We start from the raw sequence: 15181 nt of genomic DNA on the forward strand, positions 1-15181 counted from the left end.
TAGTGGTTGCCACACTTCTTTCTGGCATGATTCTTTGTATTATCAACTACTACTATTCACACAGAAAAAAATACTCAAAAATAAGTTACAAGAGTTGAAATGCGATGGTACTAATCTTTCACAGAAGAAAAACAGCTTGTATCAGTCTGTACTAATATTGAATATAGTTATAAGACACCTCATGAAATACAATTGAGGAGTTTGAATCACACAGATTGTGCTTCCACACAGGACCTTTGATAGCAAATACAGTTCATGATTACTTAAAACTGACTTAGAACTAAGAATATTCCATAGCAGAATTAGTATTTCAAAATATCTTTTCTGGAATTATCTAAACAGAGCTACAAGATACCTGGAGAAATCACTTAGCCTGTTACCTACCCCAAAGCTGATCTTAATGTATCTTAATGTTTTGTGTGGTTATCTGAGTGATCTCTTGGAAACCTGCAGTAATTAAATTTATTAACATTCTTTTTTTTTAATAAAATAATAAAACCCAAATGCTTTTGCCACAGATTAAAAAATTTGAGCTTCTATAACAGAAACCTTTTTTCACAACACTTTCATAATATTTTTATCTCCTCCAACTGATGCTATATATTTTTTTTTACATAGAAACCATTTTACTCCTATTACAGGCAATGGAAAAGCTTGTATTGCCTGTGGTGCAAAGGATTTGATGAAAACAGAGTAGTTTTAGCATAGAATAAATGTGGAATTTATTATTTATTAATTATTATTAAAAGTATCACTTTTTAAAAATACTCCAAATACTGTTAGCATCTTGTCCTCTGTTAGTAGGAAATTAGCTGATCATTTACTTTCATGGAAATTCCATTATTCACTGGAAAATATTTTTATGTCTGATTATGAGAAATGAGAAACTGTTTGCATATTTTTGTCTGCTGAAAAATAGTTAACCACAGTGGAGCCTGCCCCTTGACAGGAGTGTTTACACACAAAGGGCTTCATCTTGATGTTCCACCTGTACCTTCTCAGAGCAAACATGTGACTTTGGGAGTAAGTACACACAACCAGCAGGAAAGAGATTACAGATGCTATACTTGTATTCATGACATAAGACATTTCGGTTTTCAAAGACCTGAAATGCACACAGTTGTACCATCTACTGGGTGTAAGTTCTCAGCAAAGGCAGAAAGGATGGAACTTAACTAAGCATCTCTGTCCATCCTGTAGAATAAAATTTGTAGAATTGGTAGTAGTAAAATAACAACGAAATGAAATCTGCATCATGAGAACAAGAGTTTTGGAAGAAAACAGATATCAAAAAAAGAAATAAACTTGGTTGCAATCAACCAATATCTTCTTCATTTCAGGACGTGTGATAATTTTTGTAGATTCTATGACAAAGCATTATCTTCTCTGTTTTGATGCATGGTGTAAGTAGGGCCATTTTGCCTTATGCATTTTCAGGTTACCAAGTATATATCTCAAATCTGTAGGCTGAGTTGATACCATTCACGCTGGTGTCATTCATCATTAGACAGATGGTATGAATTCAGAGTGAAGTGTCTTGTGATACTCATTTTTTTTACAGACTACAAAGTCTCTTTGCAACCACCTCTGACTTGCAGTCAATGGTAGTACTCAGAAGAAGGTTCTGTAATCTCTAATTGTTAATGTACACTTAGAAGAGCAATCATCATGACTCAGATATTCAAGAGTCTTAGATCTTTCATCTGTTGTTGGGAAGCAGGTATTTTGGTTTGTAAAAGCATATGTGGAAAATTGAGGGGTTTTATTCTGTTACAAGTTTGTCAACAGAATGCTCCATGCTTTAGAGGTTACAAAACCAGATAATTTGAACAGTGAATGTTAAAATTGTTTCTGTCTCAGACAAATTTACTGCATCTCCCACTTGCTTAGAGAAAGAATATTCCCATTTGCTAAGATGGCAAAACATCTGTCTACTTTTCTGCAGGTCCAGAATAACATCTCAGCTGTAGTAAAGTTCAGGAGGACACACAGGGCATATTCAGGTACACATCAGGGAGCTCTTGTATCTGGCAGGTTTTTGTCAGGCACAGCAGCTGCTAAACAGAAATAGTACAGATGAGAAAAGACCAAGCATGCTGTTGCTATCATAATGTCTAATTATTCATATAACAAGTGTTTTATTTCATTTTATTTGTAGATTTTATTTAGCAATTGTTAGATAGAACAGGTTTGTGTGACTATGTTTCTGTTTACATTAGTGAGCTGGCTGCATTGTTTCTCCAGTTTATATAATGCAGTTAAATAAATGAGGGAAACAATGCATATATCTAGGCCATGCACACAGGTGCACAAAGAGGTAAGAGGACATATGGGACCCTTTTTGCCCGGGGTAGTACAAATCCTCCGTTTCCAAACTCTTTAGAGAGAAACACTCTACACTGTATTTGGAAAAGTAGTCAATGACTATCCTTAAGTTAAAATTCTCAGCTATTTCAGCATAGTTATTACACTTCTGGTTTTTCCACGGTAGCTTTCCACAGGAGCCAAGCTGCTGAGCTAAATGCAGAAGCGGTGGTTCATGAAGAGCTTCTGTCTTTATGCAGTAGTTTCACTTCTGCTAAAAATTTATTTTGTTTGTTTACTTTAAACTAAGTAAAAGGTCAGTTTTTAAATGTGTTAAATATCTGAACTATATGAGGCACAGACCAGTTTTTCTTCTTCAGAAGAGTCTCTCAAATACTCCTAGCCTACTGGCTATAGTAGTAAAAATAGTGGCTGGAAACTATGATACATGTCAGATGGTTGATAACAGGCCCATAATATATTATTTCTTTTTTTACACAGTCAATCTCAAAATTCATTACTTGTAGCTCCATTTTTTCTAGTCATATAAGCGTTCATCAGGATGTGAGTAGTGTTAGCCGTCTCTCCAGGAGCTTTAGCCAGTAGTTAGTGACACCAAATTTTAGAGTCTGGAATAGAATTGAATTTATATGCTGATCTCCACTAAGATCTTTGGTATATTTTCTCCTATGTTCTAGTTGAACAGGAAAAATTGTGAGGAAAAAAATTTCCATTATAGCAGCAATTTGCAGAGGAAGGAACAACTGTGTTACCAAAAAAAAAAAAACCAAAAAACCAACCAAACAACCAACCAAACAAACCCTGATGATGCATCAGGGGAAAAAAAAATCTCCAGTTCAGCAGGAAACAAAAAAGTATGTCATAAGAGGCAATTGCTCAGACAGAATACTCCTTTATATCATATGCTAGCTTGATAAAAAGCTAGCCTTGGGTTCTGTCTACCCACGTAATAGCGTGATGAATGAACTTAATAGTTTATGGGGCCACATGTGCAGCCTAGTCATGTCCTGGTTGGTGTAGGATTAAGGCAGAGTGTGCACCTCTCTACTGAGCCACTTCACAACTGAGCACGACAGGCGGGTCCCAGGAAAGGAGGTCTGGATGCCAGAATCTAGTACAGAACACATCTGAGGCTCACTGTCAAAGAGTTACTAGGCCGTGGAACAATCATTGAAAAAAAGAAAAAACATGAAAAAAAAAGTTGTTTTCTGTCTGGTGATTCCACAATGGCTCTACTTGAGCCCATCTCAGATTTGGTTTGCTATTCTTAGTGCTGGAAACTAGAGATGAGACTGTGTTGTAAAAGAAACAAAATGGAAATTAGAAGACATAGATGGCAGACCACAATATTTGTACATGTTTCTTGTAAGTTCTGCTTAAACTTCCTAAATGTCAAAACGTGCGCCAATCTTTTTTTTTGTGTGGTTTGTAACATCTTTGTTTAAAATTTCATAATCATTCTCCATGAAAAGTCACAATCCAAATACTGCTGAAGATTTGAAAGAAGAACCTGCCACAGAAAGCACTGATTCACTAGGAACAATATTCTCTCTTGTACTCATACTGCATTTATCATAGCTTCAATGACGAACAACCAATAACTTCTTTTAAAAGAAGAGGTATATTCTTTGCTTGGAAAGAAAAATGATGCTCAGACTCATGATATTTTTTAAGGTTAATTTTCAGTGACTGCCAACAATCCCTCTTCATTGTGAACAAAGATAAAAAATTTTAACATAAAATTTCAAAGAGTCTTTTCCATTATTGGAGCTCCAAATGAAACAGCCTCAGCAACAGCAGAGATACCAGAACCCTATCCTGAGATTCTCTCAGCTACCACTACAGACAAAGGCCACCTTTCTGTGTTGGGCCTGTTACTGAAAAATGAAAATAACACAAGTATAGACATTAAAATGATCTGGCATTCAGTCACAGTGGAGTAAAATGAATGGAAAGAACCAGCACCTTAGTGAAATTTAGTATTGCTTTTTCTCATGGGATTGATTATCATTTATTAAGTACCCCAAGTACGCTCTTCAGGTGATCCATGTTCACAGATAGTACCTCTGGTAATAGCAAACAATAAAATTTAAAACAAATTCTCTCAAACTTCTGTCATCTTTTGACTCATACATACATATATTCATATGTATACTATACACAAAATACTTATAGCTGTTTTAATAAGGTAAGTATGTAGGGCCTACATGATGCTTTTGATATTTTGGACAAATTCTAACTACATAATTGAATGTTGCATTGTTAAAGTTTAGATGTGGTGGTCTTCTCACTGTTATTTTCTGTTAAACAGCTGCTGAGTCCTACTGCTGAGCTGTCAACACTTCATTAGTGTGTGACCTTATTTAAACACATTTCTTGAATGTTCCTTAGAGACAAGAAAGGTTTCATTATATAGTTTTACTGTAATCACTCTTATAAAGAATTGAAATGGATTTATAAGTACTGTATGTAAGATTATGTTCTTTACATTTTATTCCTACATCATGAAAACGTTTTTCAAATGGGTTTATATTCAACCTGGGTTTTGAATTGGTAATATTTATTCTGTGATTTTAACTCTGAGGAAATGAGTGCTGAAAACATGTAAGAAGCCCTTTTTTGATCAGATTTTTTATTCTGGGTGAGCATGCACAAGTTACAGCTTTCAGACTGTATGGAAATTCTGCTGCTGAGCATGCAAATGTCTACCAAAACCTTCTATCTGCCTTGAAGTACAGATCTTGCATGCCTCTCTCAAGCTTTCCACTATGTAATATTTTTTACATACATTTTTGAGCCAAAACTATGACTACTAGTGATTTCGATTTGGGGTTTTTTCCCATCTCTGTCTTTCACAGGAAAAAATCATATTTGCTGTTTTCTTCTTGTCATTTTTATCTCTTCAATCACATTGTTATTGTGATTGTAGACAGTAGATATTCTACTCTGGGAATAGCAGGGATGAAAGTAAGATAACAGACTTTCATTAGTTCCATTGTTACTAGCTAATGTTACCACTAGTATTCTTTCTGGGGGTTTCTTTCATTCAAAGCTTGATAAATCCTTATATGTTGTTTGTTCTCCATGTCTTCAGACCATTGCTCAAAAAAAGAAATACTCCAAAATCTCGTGAAGTTGGTATTTTTCTGACTGCTGTTTATGTATGTAGCAGCAGACTGACTTCTGTGTAAGGAAGATAATCTGCATACACTGTGATTTCCAGCACAGTCACTATCTGATAAGAAAAGTCACCCAATCCCTGGATTGCTATGCTATTTTTAATTTAACCTAGGGTGGATATCAGTATTGGTGGAGGAAACACTTGGGTATATATGAAGGTATTAAATCCTAGATAGAAAGGAAAGGATAGCACTTCATACAGCCTTCGGGATAAGCGAAACAGATCAGCTTTGTCTTGCATGCCCCTGAGGAGTTTAAGAGCAATGACTTCCCCAGGGTAAATCTTTATGAGACCTGGAGGCAGAAGAGTCATCCACAAACGCATAAGAGATGAGACTGGTTTGACTTTTCCATATGATAGTAATCCATAACTAAGTCTAGAAGGGAATAGAGAAAAACCAAAAGGGCAAGTGATTAGGGCATTGGTCTGTTTATTGGTCTGAGCTAATTGCAAGAAGTCATTTAGGTTCTGTGGACCTCAGCCACCAAATTGGGAATTGCCTCATTCAGTTTGATCCAGACAAACCCTTATTATGAGCAGGGAAGCCATGTCAGCAAATGTTTGTCTGGGGTGACTGATGAAACCACATTGACAGTGAATGAAATCGCTGCTTTATACCAACAGAAATTCAGAGCTTGGTCAGTGCAAATGAAAGAGCCTGAACTGGTGATTGGCCTGTTGGCACAGGGATGTCAGGTATTATCAGAGTTGGTCTCTAGGTAAGGGTGGCACACAGCAGCCCCAGGTAAGTGCAAAGGGGGCTAGAGAGGCACCATCATCAGAGGAGAAAGGCCTTTGGGTATTTTTTGATCTACAGAGGAACAAAAGTCTTGTGAGGATGGATTATGCTTGCTTTCTTTAGTATGAATTGCTTCAAAACATTGAGAACAAATGATGCAATGCTGTCCAGTTTTTTCCCCATTTTTTTCCCCGAGTGCACTGTTATCATAAATCCAGTTATTTCCAATGCTAATTTGTAGTCACTTCCCTGGGACACTAATTTACTGTTTTTTAAAAAATAGGTGCCAGACATCATCCAAAAGAATATGCACATACCGTAGTACTGTGGGGGAAAAAAGAAAAATACAATGCCTTCTCCTTTAGCTACCCTTAATCTCTTTAGAACTGGGAAACATTGACTCACCAGCTGAGTACCCAGCATTCTGACATTTGAACACTCTTTAATAGGTCATATATCTTCAGTCACATTCTTTTGCTATTGTTTATTATTATTATTTCAGTCTTACTACATACCTCAGGAAACCTAAAGCACCGAAACAAGTGCAGTCTCCATAAACTATTTTAATCTTGTTTTCATTTCAGCTTGAATTTTGAGCACTTAGACTGAGCTAATTCAATTTACAGGTTCATTAACCAGATTGAAAATGAAAGGAGAAGACAGTATGTCTCCACAGGAATTCTCAATGTCAGAACAGTCCCTGGGCTTTAAAACCTCAGGAGCTCCTGGTGCAGCATCAGTCTGCTTTCTCATACCTGCGATCCAAACTAGGATCCAACTGGAAAAGAAAGTGGTAAAGAAATAGAAAGGAAAATTGTATTATTTTTTTCCTCCAGTAAATACTGAATTGTTTCTGAATTTCTCTATAGCCTTCCTGATTAAATCTTTACTAATAATGACTGACTTGTCAACAGGCTTTTATGCTAAATTACAATTCTTTTCTGACTCATCTCAAAGCTGTTTCAAAACAAAATAAATATTTGTGTATCTCTCTGTTTCTAGCTCTACCTCTATTTGTCACAGCTGAGAAGCAGTGATAGTACTCCACTCTGCTTCCAGCAGGCATGTCTGGGTGCTGTGTCCTAAGCCTGCATTGTCAGAGTTTTTCAGTGCATCTAACCACATAATGTTACTACTGACCACATGCTTTTATCACCTCTAGTTACAAGATTCTTCCCATGGATACAAGATTCCTTAATTTATAACATGGGTTTCTGGTCAGAATACCTTTTGGAAGATCTTTTTTTGTTTGTATTGATTTATTTTGGTTTGATTAGCTTTACTGCTTACTATTGTCTTATTTCCTTGCTTCCTAGAGATGAAGAGGCTTCTGAATTCCCAAAGGATGTAATCTTCAGCTGAACATTTAGATATAAATGACTATTTTCTCCATGTCGTGTACCCATCACAGCCATATTTAAATGTACAGTCTCACTTTTTTAGATTCTTGTATTCGAAAAGTGTATTTACAAAGGCAAGATTTAAAACCAAATCTTTGGCAAGGTTCCTCTAAATAAGCTCAGCAGAAAGTTAAGATCTTCACATCACTCCCATCAGTAATGTTGAGCCCAAAGTATCGACTGAGTTGCAGCATATTTAATTTAAAAGTTTACTCCTATTCTCCAGTTAATAACACACACATGCACTCTCTTCTTTCAAGCAAATTCTTTTCACAAGCAGTAGCCTTTACATCCAGCAGCTAAGTGCCTGATGACTAAATGTCACCTCTTTGAATTCAAAAGCTATTTCATTGTCCAGAACTGTTCCTGGAACACTGAGCAGCATAACGATTCCTGATAAAATAGGCACCTGGGAAGTCTGATACTGCAGAGGATTTTTATAGACATGCACTGTCACTAGAATCCCATTTTATTGTGGTCTCCAAAGACTTATATTTATGTGACTCAAAATCTCCCTTCTGCTGGCACTTCAGTTCCAGGCCAAGTAATTTGGGAGGTTTCTCTCAGAAATTTTTTTACACCTTACAATTTGTGGGGCAGATTCTATTTTTTCTGCAATGGATTTTGCAGAATGGATTTCAGCAACAAAGACCCATATGAATCTAAATCAGCTCAGCAGGTGAAGATTCCTTTAAATAAGTGAAGTATTTTGGTGGTTTAGCTCTAGCACAGATATCAGATTATTTAATGATGTCTCTACAAGTGATCCAAATTAGTCTTAGTAATCAATGACATTTCCCAAATGTTCAAAAACCATAAGTCTCTAAAACATCCCTTAAAGACTTCAAACTGGATAAATTTTGTAAAATTTTAAAATGTGCATACTTCTTTTCCCTTTGATCTTGATCCTGTTATTGCATTCCTTTGATATTTTCAAACCTTCCCCTCCAACAACACAGAGAGCAACCATGGAAGCAGAGATCTTCATGCAATCCTTTTTCCATCAGTAGTTACACATTTGCCCAGGACCTTGTCATGTCAGATTTTTACTATCTCCACATTTTTCACTCTTTTGCTAAAGACCACCAGTTATTGTGACCCTCACGGGAAAACCTTAAGTATTGCTGAATCTAGTCACTTAGACTGAAGTGCAACAGGGTGCGTACAGCACCTTGCATCTCAAACATCCTCAGTACAGCCTATCATGTAAGGCATAGGCTAGTGTGGTAGTTTTGCCAGGTTTCCACCAAATCATAAAATCACTCCCCTTCTAAACTGGACAGGAGAGAAATACAATGAATGGTGTGTGAGTTGAGATAAGGACAGAGAGATCATTCAGCAATTAGCATCACAGGCAAAATAGACTCAATATAGAGAGAAAAAGGTTTGATTTATTAAAGGAACCATAAGAGCAGAGAGATGAGAAATAAAACAGTCTTAAAAACACTTCCTCTCACCCCTCCTCTTCCCAGGACTCTCCTTCCCTCCCCCTCAGCAGCGCAGGGGATGGGGAATGGGGATTGCAGTCAGTTCATTATAGATGGACTATGCCGCTGCCTCTTCTCAGGGAGAGGCCTCATCATACTTCCCACTGCTACTGCTTCCCTCCCTATGGGAGACAATCCCTCACGAACATCTCCAGCATAGGTCCTTCCTATGGGCTACAATCCCTCACGAACTGCTCCAGCATGGGGCCTCCCATGGGGGCAGCTCCTCACACCCTGTGTGGGTCATCCACCAGGAGAACAGTCCTTCAGTTACCAACTGCTCCAGCCTGAGTCCCTCACAGGATCACAAGTCCTGACAGCAAACCTGCTCTGGTGTGGGCTCCTCTCCTCCCATGGGCAACTAGGTCCTGCCAGGAACTTGCTCCAGGGTGAGCTTCCCACAGATTCATAGCATCCTTCAGGCATCCACCTGCTCCAGCTTGGGCTCCTCCATGGGCTACAAGTGGATCTCTGCTCCCTGGTGGCCTCCACAACAGGGGGACAGCTACCTCACCATGGTCCTCACTACAGGTCACAGGAGTCTTTCTTCCAGTGCCTAAGTACCCTCCTCCCCCTCCTTCTTCACTGACCTTGGTGTCACACTCCCACTCCCTGTTGTTTCTGCTGCAGTTTAGCAACTGCACAGCAACTTCTTCTCCTTCTTGAATACGTTATTCACAGAGGCATTACCTCCATCACTAATTGGCCAGGTCTGGGTCAGGTGTGAGGTCCATCTTATAATTGACTGGCATTAGCCCTGTCAGCTACAGGGGAACCTTCTGGCAGATCTTTGTTTAAAGAAGCCAGCCCTGTAGCTCCCCCCACTAGGAAAAACCTGGCCCAGGCAAAACTGCTACAGCTAGCAAAAGATTTAGTCATTAACTCACTCATCAAAAGTTATTCTCTTCAGTGAGATCTCTCAAAATCTGCCATCTGCTATTCCTTTCACCACCTGCTTCCACAGATTTCTACTGGCAGTTCTTACCTATTACCACAGTGTGTATACACTTAATCTTTCTGTAGAGTACCTTCACAATGAGGTGTAAAAGCATTCATCAGTTACCCAAATGGTTTAACCTGGGAGCAGAGAGGAAGGAAGTCACCACCCTTTGCTGTGGGAGGACTTGCAGGGGACCTCAGGGGTGAACTTCTTTACAGATGCTGGATACAGCATCTTCTATAGTTCACATGGCCTTAAAAGTCATACCTGATGCATTAGTCATAGCATTTTGATACTTTATTACAGACCAGGTCAATACAGAGTTTTCTCAGAGGGGTGCTCAAGTTGCCTGGTACAGGGGCAAAGGAGACTTTTGAAGGTTGGTGTAAACACAATATGGATGCCAGCAGCTAATGGCAGAAGCACTTTGATCTTCAAAGCAACCATATATGTTACACCATCACCCAGACCCTCAATAATATTTAGTCACTTTGCTTCAACTGTACAGACCTAAGCCTTACAATAGGAGCTGAATTTTCTGAGCAGCTCCATGACAGACTACATACACAGCAAGCGTGCAAATGTAGAGCATTGACGAGAACTGGCCCACTCTTAGCACCAAAAGACCGTTTCCGTCTTGATGAAAAATACTTAACTCTGAACTAGTACCTGTCAAATATTTGTTTTGTTTCAGTCCTTTTCTTTAAAAATATCAGCAGCACACATGCCACAACATTAAAGCCACACTGAAATGAGAGGCACAGATGCTGAAGTGGGGTGTTTTTCTGCTCTTTCCCTCAGGCAGCTTGACAGTGGAGGGCAACATATAGTACGAACTTACATTCACATGAGCAGATACAATAAAGTTCACATCAGGAACACCAAGGGCAGGGGTTTTTTGTTTTGGAAACTCAGTGACAGCTTTAACACTGTGTTTGCTTACACGTAACATTAAAATATCACTTTTTAAAAAGCACTCATTTGTCAAATTTGGAGTAAAAATGAAGAAATTCTCATACAATGCCTTCCCATGTTTTTACCACCTCTGTATTACCATATTTGTCCATGTAATACAGATTGATTATTTTTTGAGACCTAAGGATGTCAATGTTCATGTTAATTTTGACCACAATTATACAGCAAATTCTTCAGGCAAACACTGTAGCTGAAAAAAGTTTGAAACTTGTACACCTTTGATTACATATACTTTTGTTTCTTAGGACATTATAAGTAATACAATATGGGTCCTAGGTCTGAGAAATTGTTAATTATGATATAACATATAGCGTGGTGATACAGCTCACAAGAATACCATGATTGTGTTACTGAAAATACATATGTACCATAAAATTACTGCTTTGTACTGATAAATACTTGTTTGGAAAGAATATGATGTTTTGGACATCTGTGACTACAACTGGAGTAGATACACACACATTCAGACTCAGTGGAGTTAAATGCCTGGATGTATCTTGTTATTTTCCTCTTTGGAAGAAAAGGAAAATTGTTTCCTCTCTGTCGGTGCACTGTTGTAACCCTTACTTCATAAGGCTGCACTAGGCAGCACATATGAGATGATTGATTTCAAAAGCTAGTAGGCTTCTTCAGTGCACAGTAATTGAAATTGGTGTCATCATTTGGATTCAGAACAGTCTCACTTTATTTCAGAGTAAATGAAAAATGTTGTTGATTTCTTTTGTAAACACATATGGATGTATTTCATGTGTATATCACAACTTTTGGTGTATGTTGTTCAATTTGACAAGCTATTAGTTAGCACTCCTGCTTGTGTCCTGTTTGTTGTCCTTGTACCTTCCTTTCTCTGTCCAATCTTCTCCGAATTTGAAACATTTTCCTCTAACTTTCAGGCACCATTAACTAGAAAATAAAGCAGAGTAAAAAAAATTACCAATTCATATAAGAATTGAAAAATATATTAATTTCTATAATAGTTTCCTTGTTTCCTAAGTAATGATTTTATTAAAAGCAAATATTTTGTTACAATCTATTTTCTGAAAGCCATTTAATAAAATTGAAAATTCATGGCAAACAGAGAGGTTGAAGCAGAAATGTTTTCATATTGAGCAAAAGCTCCCACAGTCTTAGCTTGGATTTTCTCCATTGCTCCACTTCGCTGCTTGCTCTGCTTCCCCCACCTCTCAGCCTCACTGCTCCACTTGCATTCTATGTCTGACCTCTTTCTTGGATCTTTCCTTAGAGGAGTTGAATCTCTACATTGCTTTTTACAGTAAAATAAAGGTATAACTTAGAATGTCTATTTTCTAGACTTTCAGGAATGTAAGTATTTGTGTTCAGTAAAGTTCTGGTTGATTAGTTATATGCAATAAATATATAGTTCCTCTGTCTGGAACAAGATAGATTACAGCCAAGTAATTCTCCAACAAATTATCAAACTATGCAATCTGCTGTTTCATGGTCAATAGATGATGTACTGAAAGAAGTTATTTCATACTGGTCTTGTAATGAAATAATTTCATTATCCCTGAATTATATATATTGCCTTCAAACTAACAGTGCAGCTCTATCTCTGGAAACATACATATTCTTGAAGCTGATGCTTTAATAAGTGCTTTCTTCTCAACTTCATGACCTGAGAAAGCAATCTGTCTTCAGTGTTTCTAAGAAGCTAGTACTTTAAGGGAAGAAATGTAATATTTTACTTGATCTCGGCATTTCAATTATTATTTCCTTTTCTGAAATTAAAAAAAAAGAGCCAAAAAATATGCAGTCATAAGAAATTAAAAGATCACTTCAAATAGAGCCTGAACCAATGCAATGACTGCAATTCCCAGTGATTAAACTATTTTCTTATTTGAATGTTGAAACAATCCAACAGGGCAGATGGTTATCATTGTACTTAAATCCCAGTACTGCAAAATAAGAGTTGATATTTAGATCTCTGGTGGTTTAAGCATGTTCTACTTCACTTCAGGGGTCTAATTCTGATTAAGCAATACCCTACTAAGAAAGTAATGGCCTAATGATATTAATATTACCATATCACTACTACTAATTTAGTTATATCATTTTGCATAATTGTTGCATACAATTATAAAGCTTTTATCACTCAAGTATTATGAAACATACACACTACTATTGAATAATTGCTCCTAGCATCAGAGTTGTAGGACTACATCAGCCAGGAGGAGCAGACATACTTAAGTTCCTCAGAGTTTTTTACAGAGGGTCCAGAAGCTGCCAAAGCAGAGCCCAGAGTGCCACACACAACCTGCTGCATCTGTGGCTGCTTCTGCTAGCTGTGCTCATGAGAATCCCCACAATAGAGAAGATGAAAAACTTGCAGCTCCACCAGCTTAGACCAGCTCAGTGACAAGCAAGCCCCATGAAGTTGTGGAGAAGTGAGATCACTAAATAACCCCAAATACTTGGAAAAGCCTAAGCAAGCTCTGTATAAGCAAGCTCTGATTTTGGAGAGGAAGCATTTGTTCTTCTGGTTTTTCACAGCTGCTTTCCTAGACCAACTACATTGCAAGTCTCAATTTAAATTCTGAATGGCAAATGTACTAAATTAAAAGGTTGTTTCTTAGGGCAGTGTGTGGGCAATCCTATGATACTAGTAGCAGAAGTAGGACACAAAAGCCCTAGGCCAAAGTCTGACTGACTTGTTTTGCTGACCTGATGCTGCAAGTTCCCTGGTTGTGGACTAACACTCAGAGTGGCCAAAATTTTTGGACTATGACATGCATCTCTGCGGCACTATCCCAAAGACGTTTCCTTGTGGCCTCATATTTTACCATATCCTCCAATGGTAAAGTTATAGTTTGATACTTACTACATGGGCAGACCTGGAGTTCATCTATTTATTTGCTTCTCAGGCTGTATAATAAAAGTTTTTGCACTCAACTAACTTATTCACTACTGAGAAGAGAAAGCAGCCATGAGACCCGGTACAGATCTATGGGAACACTTTGTCTCTAAGACTGAAAGGCCTCAAACTTCACTGTCTTTAAGCTTTATAATTTCTTTTTAATCCCAATGATTTCATGTACACTGCTACATGGGGCATCATACAGGTCAGGCCTAAAGTCCACAGAAATGTCTATCTACATTGCTCCACTGTAAGATCATCCTATTATCAGCAAAGTGGTGAGTTTTAGGCTAATGGGTATAGAGATACTGCTTAAAGTGTTTCTTATAGCTTACTTGCCCTCTGGACAGGATCAGGCATCTTTTCTATTCAATAGATCCTTGGGTTAACCATGACAGATGATACAAAAATGGCTGGTATAGTGCAGATGAAGCATTTTAAGTCAAGATGTCCAGCAGCAGTGTTGTCTTACACGCTTGTTTGTGGTTCATTCATTAGAATCTTTGCACAGATGGGAGAAAATTAAACAATAAATTCTGAAGAATGGAAATATGCTCAGGGCAAAAAGGAAACCAGTGGAGACCTATGAAGGGAAATCACTACATTCTCAGCCTCCATTGTATCAATTCCTTGTTTACTATACAAACGTAGGAGAGGCAGAGGTGATGGGGCATTTGCTCAGGAATTATTCAGCACCATATGGCATCTTGAGGTAATTAGTCTGCACTGTACCTCCTTTGGAAACCATAGCAACTCTACAATAACTTAATTGTGTTCTCTGATGATGGCATAATAAATAAAAAGTGCCACTGTTGTAATATACTAATTAATGCATTCCTAACTGCTCAGCTGCTGTATATAAATGCGCTGTCTATTATGGGTTCCTTGTTAAGAAGTGTTTTCAAAACAGAAAAAGAAAAGGATTCACAAAGAGAATAATTTTGCATGACATCAGTCCTGGATAAAATCAAGAAACTGGTACATGATTTAATAGATTAAGAATTGCAGGAAACTTCTAAATGTCAGTTAATGTGTTTTTATGGGAAATAGATCCATTTTACCAAACAGATCTAATTGCATTCTTTAAGAACATAAATTTTGTTGATTTAAAATAACTAAGCAGATGTAATCCACATAGTTCAGTAAGGTATTTTGATGTACTGCAACATGACAAAATATTACTCCAAATCAGTATTACCCAAATCAGAGAGAGAGAGGGAAGCCAAACCTCAAAATCATGGTTCAACTCACCAAAATTT

This window comes from Colius striatus, chromosome 3, assembly GCF_028858725.1.
Source record: "Colius striatus isolate bColStr4 chromosome 3, bColStr4.1.hap1, whole genome shotgun sequence".
Taxonomy (NCBI): Eukaryota; Metazoa; Chordata; class Aves; order Coliiformes; family Coliidae; genus Colius; species Colius striatus.